Genomic DNA, 8,230 nt, shown 5'->3' with positions numbered 1-8,230 from the left:
GCCAGCATTGCACCATTTCACCTGGTCTCATTTCAGAGAGCCCCCAGTCCATTTCATTTCTGGCCAGCATTGCACCATTTGATCATTTCATTTCAGAGAGCCCCCACTCCGTTTCATTTCTGGCCAGCATTGCACCATTTCACCTGGTCTCATTTCAGAGAGCCCCCAGTCCATTTCATTTCTGGCCAGCATTGCACCATTTGATCATTTCATTTCAGAGAGCCCCCATACCGTTTCATTTCTGGCCAGCATTGCACCATTTCACCTGGTCTCATTTCAGAGAGCCCCCACTCCGTTTCACTTCAGGCCAGCATTGCACCATTTGATCATTTCATTTCAGAGAGCCCCCACTCCGTTTCATTTCTGGCCAGCATTGCACCATTTCACCTGGTCTCATTTCAGAGAGCCCCCAGTCCATTTCATTTCAGGCCAGCATTGCACCATTTCACCTGGTCTCATTTCAGAGAGCCCCCACTCCGTTTCACTTCAGGCCAGCATTGCACCATTTGATCATTTCATTTCAGAGAGCCCCCATACCGTTTCATTTCTGGCCAGCATTGCACCATTTCACCTGGTCTCATTTCAGAGAGCCCCCAGTCCATTTCATTTCTGGCCAGCATTGCACCATTTCACCTGGTCTCATTTCAGAGAGCCCCCAGTCCATTTCATTTCTGGCCAGCATTGCACCATTTCACCTGGTCTCATTTCAGAGAGCCCCCAGTCCATTTCATTTCTGGCCAGCATTGCACCATTTGATCATTTCATTTCAGAGAGCCCCCATACCGTTTCATTTCTGGCCAGCATTGCACCATTTCACCTGGTCTCATTTCAGAGAGCCCCCAGTCCATTTCATTTCAGGCCAGCATTGCACCATTTGATCATTTCATTTCAGAGAGCCCCCATACCGTTTCATTTCTGGCCAGCATTGCACCATTTCACCTGGTCTCATTTCAGAGAGCCCCCAGTCCATTTCATTTCTGGCCAGCATTGCACCATTTCACCTGGTCTCATTTCAGAGAGCCCCCAGTCCATTTCATTTCAGGCCAGCATTGCACCATTTGATCATTTCATTTCAGAGAGCCCCCAGTCCATTTCATTTCAGGCCAGCATTGCACCATTTGATCATTTCATTTCAGAGAGCCCCCACTCCGTTTCACTTCAGGCCAGCATTACACCATTTGATCATTTCATTTCAGAGAGCCCCCATACCGTTTCATTTCTGGCCAGCATTGCACCATTTCACCTGGTCTCATTTCAGAGAGCCCCCAGTCCATTTCATTTCTGGCCAGCATTGCACCATTTGATCATTTCATTTCAGAGAGCCCCCAGTCCATTTCATTTCTGGCCAGCATTGCACCATTTCACCTGGTCTCATTTCAGAGAGCCCCCACACCGTTTCATTTCTGGCCAGCATTGCACCATTTCACCTGGTCTCATTTCTGAGAGCCCCCAGTCCATTTCATTTCTGGCCAGCATTGCACCATTTGATCATTTCATTTCAGAGAGCCCCCATACCGTTTCATTTCTGGCCAGCATTGCACCATTTGATCATTTCATTTCAGAGAGCCCCCATACCGTTTCATTTCTGGCCAGCATTGCACCATTTCACCTGGTCTCATTTCAGAGAGCCCCCACTCCATTTCATTTCTGGCCAGCATTGCACCATTTCACCTGGTCTCATTTCAGAGAGCCCCCAGTCCATTTCATTTCAGGCCAGCATTGCACCATTTGATGATTTCATTTCAGAGAGCCCCCATACCGTTTCATTTCTGGCCAGCATTGCACCATTTCACCTGGTCTCATTTCAGAGAGCCCCCAGTCCATTTCATTTCAGGCCAGCATTACACCATTTGATCATTTCATTTCAGAGAGCCCCCATACCGTTTCATTTCTGGCCAGCATTGCACCATTTCACCTGGTCTCATTTCAGAGAGCCCCCAGTCCATTTCATTTCAGGCCAGCATTGCACCATTTGATCATTTCATTTCAGAGAGCCCCCATACCGTTTCATTTCTGGCCAGCATTGCACCATTTCACCTGGTCTCATTTCAGAGAGCCCCCATACCATTTCATTTCTGGCCAGCATTGCACCATTTCACCTGGTCTCATTTCAGAGAGCCCCCAGTCCATTTCATTTCTGGCCAGCATTGCACCATTTGATCATTTCATTTCAGAGAGCCCCCATACCGTTTCATTTCTGGCCAGCATTGCACCATTTGATCATTTCATTTCAGAGAGCCCCCATACCGTTTCATTTCTGGCCAGCATTGCACCATTTCACCTGGTCTCATTTCAGAGAGCCCCCAGTCCATTTCATTTCTGGCCAGCATTGCACCATTTCACCTGGTCTCATTTCAGAGAGCCCCCAGTCCATTTCATTTCTGGCCAGCATTGCACCATTTGATCATTTCATTTCAGAGAGCCCCCAGTCCATTTCATTTCTGGCCAGCATTGCACCATTTGATCATTTCATTTCAGAGAGCCCCCAGTCCATTTCATTTCAGGCCAGCATTGCACCATTTGATCATTTCATTTCAGAGAGCCCCCAGTCCATTTCATTTCTGGCCAGCATTGCACCATTTGATCATTTCATTTCAGAACGCCCCCATACCGTTTCATTTCTGGCCAGCATTGCACCATTTGATCATTTCATTTCAGAGAGCCCCCACTCCATTTCATTTCTGGCCAGCATTGCACCATTTCACCTGGTCTCATTTCAGAGAGCCCCCAGTCCATTTCATTTCAGGCCAGCATTGCACCATTTGATCATTTCATTTCAGAGAGCCCCCAGTCCATTTCATTTCTGGCCAGCATTGCACCATTTCACCTGGTCTCATTTCAGAGAGCCCCCATACCGTTTCATTTCTGGCCAGCATTGCACCATTTCACCTCTTGTCAGTCCAGAGAGCCCCCACAACCAGTTCATTTCAGGCCAGCATTGCTCCATTTCACCTGGTCTCATTTCAGAGAGCCCCACTCCGTTTCATTTCTGGCCAGCATTGCAACATTTCACCTGGTCTCATTTCAGAGAGCCCCACACCAGTTCATTTCAGGCCAGCATTGCACCATTTCACCTGGTCTCATTTCAGAGGGCCCCCACACCACTTCATTTCAGGCCAGCATTGCAACATTTCACCTCTTGTCAGTCCAGAGAGCCCCCACAACCAGTTCATTTCAGGCCAGCATTGCTCCATTTCACCTGGTCTCATTTCAGAGAGCCCCACACCACTTCATTTCAGGCCAGCATTGCACCATTTCACCTGGTCTCATTTCAGAGAGCCCCACACCATTTCATTTCAGGCCAGCATTGCAATGTTTCGTCTCTTCGTTTCAGAGAGCCCCGCGTCGTTTCGTCAACAGAAAATCCTGCTAAAAATACCTGCTTTTTCTGTGGATAGTCAAGAGTATTACCAATTGCTACATAAGAAGCTTTGCAATTGCCCCCGTTGGATCTGTCCTGTTAAATACCAAGGCTTCCGTAATGTAAAAACAAATTCCAAATACGGTAACGCACGGCTTGAAAACATCTATGAAATGTGTAACGATTGCTCAGGAACGGGTGGTCTTCCTTTGTGCCGCGAGGGTCGTCGCTTTGCTTTGGGCTTTTTTACGTCATCTGGGATTTTTTGGCTCCTTAGTTTACATGCCGATAGGAACCGTTTTCCCCCCTCGCCCGCCGATTGCGCAACACATACCCTACGACTGAAAAAATAAAACAACTGTTTACATCGACAGGAAAGAATGGGATCGATTGCTAAGTAGATACTTCGCAGCCGCCGAGCCGCGCCGCGCCGAGCCGAGCCGCCGAGCCGCGCCGCGCCGAGCCGAGCCGCCGAGCCGCGCCGCGCCGAGCCGCCGCGCCGAGCCGCCGAGCCGCGCCGCGCCGAGCCGCCGAGCCGCGCCGAGCCGAGCCGCCGAGCCGCGCCGCGCCGCGCCGAGCCGCGCCGCGCCGAGCCGCCGAGCCGCGCCGAGCCGAGCCGCCGAGCCGCGCCGCGCCGAGCCGAGCCGCGCCGAGCCGAGCCGCCGAGCCGCGCCGAGCCGAGCCGCGCCGAGCCGCCGAGCCGCGCCGAGCCGAGCCGAGCCGCCGCGCCGAGCCGCCCTTTTAGGGGAAGAAAACCCTCTCGTTTGCCTGAGAGCGCCGAGGCGACTCGCCCCGAGACTATAAATCCAACTACAATCCTCTCCTCTCTATAGAGATATTCAGGAATGGTATTCATTGCGACGGTAAAGAGGCTCTGAAGGTACCCCCCCCCACCACCGGATCTCCTCTCTGAGATGCAAGTGATGCCGGAACGGAAAAGCGATTTGCGCGTAGAGCAAAGCCAATTTTGGCAACGTACCTACCAAAGGGGAATCGATTGAAAGCGGCGGACTTACGCTGAGCGGTCGGGGGGGCGTCTCTTGCCGCCGCGCGTGGGAAGCGCCCCGCCGGCCTCCGCTCGGAAGGTTTTCCGTTCCGAGAAAAACCAACCCGACGCCGAAACCGGTGAGTGTTCAAAAACCCTACAACGCAAAGGAAAATCCGTGAGCTGTTGTGTACTAGAGATACGCACTGTAAGTTTACGTCTTTCAGAACCCCATGCAGCGCATTTCAAAGCCTCTTTTCAGACAAATTAATACCAGACTGCTGCGCCTAGTTAAACAGCAGAGCTATGAAGTTGCAAGAGAGGGGTCTCAGGGTTAGCTGGCCTCTTAGGGATTTTAATCCCCTCCGAGAACGTGCAAGCGTTTCCAACGAGCTGCTACGTAAGAACCCCCGAGAGCGGCAGAGGCTGGCGCTTACCTGGAAGGGAGCCCGAGGAAACCGGGAAGAATCTGAGCGAGGAGCTGAGCCCCGCCAAGCCCCCAACGTGCCGGTTCCTTCCGCCTCGCCTCGGGGAGCCCCGCGCCGGTTCCGTCCGGTTCCGTTCGCCTCGGTTCGCCTCTCCTCGTCTCGGGGGGCCCCGCGGGTGAGCTGCCGCGGGGAGTTTGAGTCGCCGCCGGCTGAGGCGAGGAAAAATCTTTTCCTTCGCTGAAAGCGCTATGCCGACTCACCCTAAAACTGAAACTTTCCTGTTTACATGGATAGTAAAGAAGAGGGTCAATTGCTATATGAAAACCTTTGCAGTCTCCCCCATTGGAATGCTTAGTGGAACCCCCTGGTTCCACCCCGAGGGCTCTTACCTGTGGCAGCGATTTGCCTTTCTCCCTTGTGGGACGCCCCCTTAGGGCTTACACGTTACCCCTTTCCCTTGCCAGCAGTCCTTTTCCTGCCTGAAGGCTCTTGTCTCTTCCTGGGGTGATCTGACTGAGTTAAAAGAGCTCTGCCTGAGAAGCCTCTAAGGGGGCGCCCGGAGAGGTCCTGCGCCTCGGCGGGCCCCGCGGCCCGACGGAGAGGGGTCCCGCCGCGGTCCTCGGAAACCGATCTGGGGGAAAAGACGAACGCCACGGCTCGGGTAACTGCCGGAGTTCTATAGGGCTCGCTACAGCCCTGGACGGCTGTGGGATCTCTCCTAAAGGTCTTGGAGCCGAGCGGTTTCACAAACTCACCTTACTTCTGTGAAAGAGGAGGTTGGACTATTTCCCAGAAGTCTGCTGCACGTTTTCCGGGTTTCTGCAGATAGTTTTCCTCCTTTTCTTACCAGCAACTTATGTGAAGTCTTAGGGCTTTTAATCCCCTCCTAGAACATTCAGGCGTATCGAACCTTCGGAGCACCTACACGGGAACCGCGGACAGCGACAGAGGCTGGCACTAACCTGGTGCGGAGCTCAGCCGGACGAAGGGAACCCACGGAAGCTAAAGGAAGACGAGCTGAGAGCAGACCTCGGCGGAGCCGGCTGGCGCCCGGGGGAGCCGAGCCCCGGCGCGCCTGGTGAGAGGCAGCCCGGCTGGGCGGAGCCGCCGTCTGTTCGGGGGAAGGAAATCCTCCGGCTTCACAGAGAGCCGAGCCGACTCGCCCTAAGACTGCCAATCTCTCCTGTTCATATAGGTAGTCAGGACTGGCACTAAGTGCCAGGTAACAAGGCTCTGAACTCACCCCCGCTGCATCTCTTCCGTTACACACAAAGGCTGCTAGCAGGTAGAAGCCGATTGCAAGCAGAGCAAAGCAGTTTGAAAACAGAACTACGAAATGGGTCTCAAGGAATTAAAGAGGGGGAACCCTCCTCAGTGTGTGTTGGGGGGGGGGATCCTTTGTTTCTTTTGCCTTTATTCTTTGTCCTGAGGTTTCTTTGGGTTTTGGTCTCTTTAATTTGAATGGAAGTAACCTCTGAGGAGAGCCCAGTGAAGCCTCCCCCCACACACAGGGGTGAGAATCCCCTACCTGGTCAGTGCTGCCCCCGCTCTTAAGGGGCCTGCTAGCATCTAAGGTGGATCTGGGGGTATCAAAGGGGAATTCGGGCACACAGAGAGGTATATGGGGAGGCTCTGGAGGGGCTCCAAAAGGACCTTTCAGTTGGATCCAACTGAGGCCACCGCCACCAAGCCACGCCCCCCAAACTGAGGCCGCCGCCAAGCCAGCCCCCCCACCCACCCAAACACATAGGCCGCCAGCAAGACAAGCAACCCCCCCACCCCCCCCCAGCAACAGAAGCTGCCGCCAAGCCAGCCAAACCCCCACCCCAGCAACAGAAGCTGCTGCCGCCAAGCCGGCCACCCCCCAACCCCCCCCAAACCACAGAGGGCGCCACCACCAAGCCAGCCACCCCCAACCCCCACCCAATAACAGAGGCCGCCGCCAAACCAGCCACGCATCCCACCCACCCCAGTCACAACAGAGGCCGCCGCCACCAAGCCAGTCCCCCCCCCCTCCCAACACAGGCCACCACCGCCAAGCCAGCCCCCCCCCAACCACAGAGGCCACCGCCGCCAAGCCAGCCCCCCCCCAACCACAGAGACCACCGCCACCAAGCCAAGCCAGCCCCCCCCCACAGCCCACCCAGTAACAGAGGCCGCTGCCAAAAAGCCAGCCACCCCCCACACACCCAAAAACATGGGCTGCCGCCAAATCAGCCACCACCCCTATCCCCCACCCAACAACAGAGGCCGCTGCCAAGGCAGCCACGCATCCCACTCCCTGCCCAACAGAGGCCGCTGCTGCCAAGCCAGCCAAACCCCCAACCAACAAAAAATGCTGCTGCCGCCAGGCAGCCAGCCCACCACCCCATAACAGAGGCCGCTGCTGCCAAGCCAGCCACCCCCCCACTCCACCACCCAATAACAGGGGCCGCCGCCAAGCCAAGCCAGCCCCCACCCCACGGCCCACCCAGTAACAGAGGCCACTGCCAAAAAGCCAGCCACCCCCCTACCCACCCACAACCAACAGAGGCCACCGCCAAAAAGCCAGCCACCCCCCCAACCAACCACAGAGGCTGCTGCCGCCAAGCCAGCCAACCCCCCCCCCACCCCAGCAACAGAAGCTGCCACTGCCGCACCAGCCACCCCTCAACCCCCCCCAAACCACAGAGGGCACCGCCACCACGCCAGCCACCCCCCCAACCCCCACCCAATAACAGATGCTGACACCAAACCAGCCACGCATCCCACCCACCCCAGTCACAACAGAGGCCGCCGCCGCGCCAGCCACAGCCCCCCCACCCAGCCACATAGGCCGCCGCCAAGACAAGCAACCACCCCATACCCCCCAGCAACAGAAGCTGCCGCCAAGCCAGCGACGCATCCCACCCCAGCAACAGAAGCTGCCGCCACCAAGCCGGCCATCCCCTAACCCCCCCAAAAAACAGAGGCCGCTGCCACCAAGCCAGCAAATTGCCCCACACCCCCCAGCAACAGAAGCTGCCGCCGCCAAGCCGGCCATCCACTACCCCCCCCAAAAACCAGAGGGCGCCACCACCATGCCAGCCACCCCCCCAACCCCCACCCAATAACAGAGGCCGCCGCCAAACCAGCCACGCATCCCACCCACCCCAGTCACAGAGGCCGCCGCCACCAAGCCAGTCCCCCCACACCCAACACAGGCCACCACCGCCAAGCCAGCCCCCCCCCCCCCCAACCACAGAGGGCACAGCCACCAAGCCAAGCCAGCACCCCCCCACGGCCCACCCAGTAACAGAGGCCACCGCCAAAAAGCCAGCCACCCCACACACACCCAAAAACATGGGCTGCCACCAAACCAGCCAACACCCCTACCCCGTACCCAACAACAGAGGCCACTGCCAAGGCAGCCACGCATCCCACCCCCCACCCAACAGAGGCCGCCGCTGCCAAGCCAGCCAAACCCCCAACCAACAA

At 56.3% G+C, this 8,230-nt stretch overlaps 1 long non-coding RNA gene across 1 annotated transcript; it reads right to left on the bottom strand.

Moving 5' to 3' along the window:
* Window positions 1-4,277: 4,277 nt before the first annotated feature.
* Window positions 4,278-6,485, bottom strand: LOC137453700 (uncharacterized). Its single transcript, XR_010990444.1, has 4 exons — window positions 5,530-6,485; window positions 5,164-5,405; window positions 4,784-5,052; window positions 4,278-4,503 (listed from the first exon to the last, which is right to left on the bottom strand). It is a non-coding gene; the product is annotated as an uncharacterized lncRNA (long non-coding RNA).
* Between the last annotated feature and the right edge of the window lie 1,745 nt (window positions 6,486-8,230).

The sequence above is a fragment of the Melanerpes formicivorus genome, unplaced genomic scaffold, assembly GCF_026170545.1.
Source record: "Melanerpes formicivorus ecotype bairdi unplaced genomic scaffold, bMelFor1.0.p_v2 SCAF_70, whole genome shotgun sequence".
NCBI classification, from domain to species: domain Eukaryota; kingdom Metazoa; phylum Chordata; class Aves; order Piciformes; family Picidae; genus Melanerpes; species Melanerpes formicivorus.
Note: the sequence above shows the minus strand (reverse complement) of the source record. Positions and strands in the feature narration are given on the sequence as shown.